Source organism: Heloderma suspectum, chromosome 2 (genome assembly GCF_057233095.1).
Source record: "Heloderma suspectum isolate Gila_16-S chromosome 2, 16-S_ref, whole genome shotgun sequence".
In the NCBI taxonomy this organism is placed as follows: Eukaryota; Metazoa; Chordata; class Lepidosauria; order Squamata; family Helodermatidae; genus Heloderma; species Heloderma suspectum.
Window position 1 is genome coordinate 150,914,757 of NC_139459.1, and position 6,000 is coordinate 150,920,756.

Below are 6,000 nucleotides of genomic sequence, written 5' to 3' on the forward strand. Positions count from 1 at the left end.
AACCCTAATTTTCTTGTGCAAGTGAAACATCCCCCCGTCCATACGGTTTAGAAAAAGTCAGTAGGCAAGCCATCCCGATTGCCAACTCAATCTGTTCCACCAAGCTAGCCTTCACAGAGGCCCTGGTTCCTGCCTGGGAAGCCCGGTCTCACCAACCCTAACCCTAACTTGAGTCTTCTTAACCCTAATTTTCTTGTGCAAGTGAAACCTCCCCCCGTCCATACGGTTTAGAAAAAGTCAGTAGGCAAGCCATCCCGATTGCCAACTCAATCTGTTCCACCAAGCTAGCCTTCACAGAGGCCCTGGTTCCTGCCTGGGAAGCACAGTCTCCCCAACCCAGACCTACCTTGGGTATTAATCCTAATTTTCCTGTGCAACTGAAACATCCCCTCGTCCATACAGCGTACAAAAAGACAGTAGGCAAGCAATCCTGATGGCCCACTCAGTTTGTTTCACCAGGCTCGGCTTCATCGAGGCCGTAGTTCCTGCCTGGGAAGCCCAGCCTCCATAACCCTAACCCTAATTTGGGTCTTAAGGCTAATGTACTTCTGCAACGGAAACATCCCCCCATGGACACGATGTACTAAAACGGAGTAGGGAAGCCATCCTGGTGGCCCACTCAAGTCTGTTTCACCAAGCTAGGCTTCACAGAGGGTCTGGTTCCCTGCAGGGAAGCCTAGCCTCCCCAACCTTAACCCTAACTAGAGTCTTGGCCCTAATTTTCTTGTGCAACTGAAACATTCCCCCGTCCAAACGGTGTACAAAAAGAAAGTAGGCAAGCTATCCCGATGGCCCACTCAGTCTTTTTCACCAAGCTGGCCTGCACCGAAGCCCAGGATCACGCTTGGGATCCGCAGTCTCCCCAACCCTAACCCTAACTTGAGTTTTTACACAAATTTTCTTGTGCAACTGAAACGATACCCTGTCCTTACAGTGCACAGAAAGCCAGAAGGAAAGCTATCCCGATGGCCCACTCAGTCTGTTTCACCAAGCTAGGCTACACCGAAGCCCAGGATCCCGCCTGGGAAGCCCAGTCTCCCCAACCCTAACCCTAACTTGAGTCTTAACCCTAATTTTCTTGTGCAAGTGAAACATCCCCCCGTCCATACGGTTTAGAAAAAGTCAGTAGGCAAGCCATCCCGATTGCCAACTCAATCTGTTCCACCAAGCTAGCATTCACAGAGGCCCTGGTTCCTGCCTGGGAAGCCCGGTCTCACCAACCCTAACCCTAACTTGAGTCTTCTTAACCCTAATTTTCTTGTGCAAGTGAAACCTCCCCCCGTCCATACGGTTTAGAAAAAGTCAGTAGGCAAGCCATCCCGATTGCCAACTCAATCTGTTCCACCAAGCTAGCATTCACAGAGGCCCTGGTTGCTGCCTGGGAACCACAGCCTCCCCAACCGAGCCCTCACTTGGGTATTAATCCTAATTTTCCTGTGCGACTGAAACATCCCCTCGTCCATACAGCGTACAAAAAGACAGTAGGCAAGCAATCCTGATGGCCCACTCAGTTTGTTTCACCAGGCTCGGCTTCATCGAGGCCGTAGTTCCTGCCTGGGAAGCCCTGCCTCCATAACCATAACCCTAATTTGTGTTTTAATGCTAATGTTCTTCTGCAATGGAAACATCCCCCCATGGATACGGTGTACTAAAACGGAGTAGGAAAGCCATCCTGGTGTCCCACTCAAGTCTGTTTCACCAAGCTAGGCTTCACAGTGTGTCTGGTTCCCTCCAGGGAAGCCTAACCTCCCCAACCTTACCCCTAACTAGAGTCTTGGCCCTAATTTTCTTGTGCAACTGAAACATTCCCCCGTCCAAACGGTGTACAAAAAGAAAGTAGGCAAGCTATCCCGATGGCCCACTCAGTCTTTTTCACCAAGCTAGGCTGCACCGAAGCCCAGGATCACGCTTGGGATCCGCAGTCTCCCCAACCCTAACCCTAACTTGAGTTTTTACACAAATTTTCTTGTGCAACTGAAACGATACCCCGTCCTTACAGTGCACAGAAAGCCAGTAGGAAAGCTATCCCGATGGCCCACTCAGTCTGTTTCACCAAGCTAGGCTACACCGAAGCCCAGGATCCCGCCTGGGAAGCCCAGTCTCCCCAACCCTAACCCTAACTTGAGTCTTAACCCTAATTTTCTTGTGCAAGTGAAACATCCCCCCGTCCATACGGTTTAGAAAAAGTCAGTAGGCAAGCCATCCCGATTGCCAACTCAATCTGTTCCACCAAGCTAGCATTCACAGAGGCCCTGGTTCCTGCCTGGGAAGCCCGGTCTCACCAACCCTAACCCTAACTTCAGTCTTCTTAACCCTAATTTTCTTGTGCAAGTGAAACATCCCCCCGTCCATACGGTTTAGAAAAAGTCAGTAGGCAAGCCATCCCGATTGCCAACTCAATCTGTTCCACCAAGCTAGCATTCACAGAGGCCCTGGTTGCTGCCTGGGAACCACAGTCTCCCCAACCCAGCCCTCACTTGGGTATTAATCCTAATTTTCCTGTGCGACTGAAACATCCCCTCGTCCATACAGCATACAAAAAGACAGTAGGCAAGCAATCCTGATGGCCCACTCAGTCTGTTTCACCAGGCTCGGCTTCATCGAGGCCATAGTTCCTGCCTGGGAAGCCCAGCCTCCATAACCCTAACCCTAATTTGGGTCTTAAGGCTAATGTACTTCTGCAACGGAAACATCCCCCCATGGACACGATGTACTAAAACGGAGTAGGGAAGCCATCCTGGTGGCCCACTCAAGTCTGTTTCACCAAGCTAGGCTTCACAGAGGGTCTGGTTCCCTGCACGGAAGCCTAGCCTCCCCAACCTTAACCCTAACTAGAGTCTTGGCCCTAATTTTCTTGTGCAACTGAAACATTCCCCCGTCCAAATGGTGTACAAAAAGAAAGTAGGCAAGCTATCCCGATGGCCCACTCAGTCTTTTTCACCAAGCTGGCCTGCACCGAAGCCCAGGATCACGCTTGGGATCCGCAGTCTCCCCAACCCTAACCCTAACTTGAGTTTTTACACAAATTTTCTTGTGCAACTGAAAAGATACCCTGTCCTTACAGTGCACAGAAAGCCAGAAGGAAAGCTATCCCGATGGCCCACTCAGTCTGTTTCACCAAGCTAGGCTACACCGAAGCCCAGGATCCCGCCTGGGAAGCCCAGTCTCCCCAACCCTAACCCTAACTTGAGTCTTAACCCTAATTTTCTTGTGCAAGTGAAACATCCCCCCGTCCATACGGTTTAGAAAAAGTCAGTAGGCAAGCCATCCCGATTGCCAACTCAATCTGTTCCACCAAGCTAGCCTTCACAGAGGCCCTGGTTCCTGCCTGGGAAGCCCGGTCTCACCAACCCTAACCCTAACTTGAGTCTTCTTAACCCTAATTTTCTTGTGCAAGTGAAACCTCCCCCCGTCCATACGGTTTAGAAAAAGTCAGTAGGCAAGCCATCCCGATTGCCAACTCAATCTGTTCCACCAAGCTAGCCTTCACAGAGGCCCTGGTTCCTGCCTGGGAAGCACAGTCTCCCCAACCCAGACCTACCTTGGGTATTAATCCTAATTTTCCTGTGCAACTGAAACATCCCCTCGTCCATACAGCGTACAAAAAGACAGTAGGCAAGCAATCCTGATGGCCCACTCAGTTTGTTTCACCAGGCTCGGCTTCATCGAGGCCGTAGTTCCTGCCTGGGAAGCCCAGCCTCCATAACCCTAACCCTAATTTGGGTCTTAAGGCTAATGTACTTCTGCAACGGAAACATCCCCCCATGGACACGATGTACTAAAACGGAGTAGGGAAGCCATCCTGGTGGCCCACTCAAGTCTGTTTCACCAAGCTAGGCTTCACAGAGGGTCTGGTTCCCTGCAGGGAAGCCTAGCCTCCCCAACCTTAACCCTAACTAGAGTCTTGGCCCTAATTTTCTTGTGCAACTGAAACATTCCCCCGTCCAAACGGTGTACAAAAAGAAAGTAGGCAAGCTATCCCGATGGCCCACTCAGTCTTTTTCACCAAGCTGGCCTGCACCGAAGCCCAGGATCACGCTTGGGATCCGCAGTCTCCCCAACCCTAACCCTAACTTGAGTTTTTACACAAATTTTCTTGTGCAACTGAAACGATACCCTGTCCTTACAGTGCACAGAAAGCCAGAAGGAAAGCTATCCCGATGGCCCACTCAGTCTGTTTCACCAAGCTAGGCTACACCGAAGCCCAGGATCCCGCCTGGGAAGCCCAGTCTCCCCAACCCTAACCCTAACTTGAGTCTTAACCCTAATTTTCTTGTGCAAGTGAAACATCCCCCCGTCCATACGGTTTAGAAAAAGTCAGTAGGCAAGCCATCCCGATTGCCAACTCAATCTGTTCCACCAAGCTAGCATTCACAGAGGCCCTGGTTCCTGCCTGGGAAGCCCGGTCTCACCAACCCTAACCCTAACTTGAGTCTTCTTAACCCTAATTTTCTTGTGCAAGTGAAACCTCCCCCCGTCCATACGGTTTAGAAAAAGTCAGTAGGCAAGCCATCCCGATTGCCAACTCAATCTGTTCCACCAAGCTAGCATTCACAGAGGCCCTGGTTGCTGCCTGGGAACCACAGCCTCCCCAACCGAGCCCTCACTTGGGTATTAATCCTAATTTTCCTGTGCGACTGAAACATCCCCTCGTCCATACAGCGTACAAAAAGACAGTAGGCAAGCAATCCTGATGGCCCACTCAGTTTGTTTCACCAGGCTCGGCTTCATCGAGGCCGTAGTTCCTGCCTGGGAAGCCCTGCCTCCATAACCATAACCCTAATTTGTGTTTTAATGCTAATGTTCTTCTGCAATGGAAACATCCCCCCATGGATACGGTGTACTAAAACGGAGTAGGAAAGCCATCCTGGTGTCCCACTCAAGTCTGTTTCACCAAGCTAGGCTTCACAGAGTGTCTGGTTCCCTCCAGGGAAGCCTAACCTCCCCAACCTTACCCCTAACTAGAGTCTTGGCCCTAATTTTCTTGTGCAACTGAAACATTCCCCCGTCCAAACGGTGTACAAAAAGAAAGTAGGCAAGCTATCCCGATGGCCCACTCAGTCTTTTTCACCAAGCTAGGCTGCACCGAAGCCCAGGATCACGCTTGGGATCCGCAGTCTCCCCAACCCTAACCCTAACTTGAGTTTTTACACAAATTTTCTTGTGCAACTGAAACGATACCCCGTCCTTACAGTGCACAGAAAGCCAGTAGGAAAGCTATCCCGATGGCCCACTCAGTCTGTTTCACCAAGCTAGGCTACACCGAAGCCCAGGATCCCGCCTGGGAAGCCCAGTCTCCCCAACCCTAACCCTAACTTGAGTCTTAACCCTAATTTTCTTGTGCAAGTGAAACATCCCCCCGTCCATACGGTTTAGAAAAAGTCAGTAGGCAAGCCATCCCGATTGCCAACTCAATCTGTTCCACCAAGCTAGCATTCACAGAGGCCCTTGTTCCTGCCTTGGAAGCCCGGTCTCACCAACCCTAACCCTAAGTTGAGTCTTCTTAACCCTAATTTTCTTGTGCAAGTGAAACATCCCCCCGTCCATACGGTTTAGAAAAAGTCAGTAGGCAAGCCATCCCGATTGCCAACTCAATCTGTTCCACCAAGCTAGCATTCACAGAGGCCCTGGTTGCTGCCTGGGAACCACAGTCTCCCCAACCCAGCCCTACCTTGGGTATTAATCCTAATTTTCCTGTGCGACTGAAACATCCCCTCGTCCATACAGCATACAAAAAGACAGTAGGCAAGCAATCCTGATGGCCCACTCAGTCTGTTTCACCAGGCTCGGCTTCATCGAGGACGTAGTTCCTGCCTGGGAAGCCCAGCCTCCATAACCCTAACCCTAATTTGGGTCTTAAGGCTAATGTACTTCTGCAACGGAAACATCCCCCCATGGACACGATGTACTAAAACGGAGTAGGGAAGCCATCCTGGTGGCCCACTCAAGTCTGTTTCACCAAGCTAGGCTTCACAGAGGGTCTGGTTCCCTGCAGGGAAG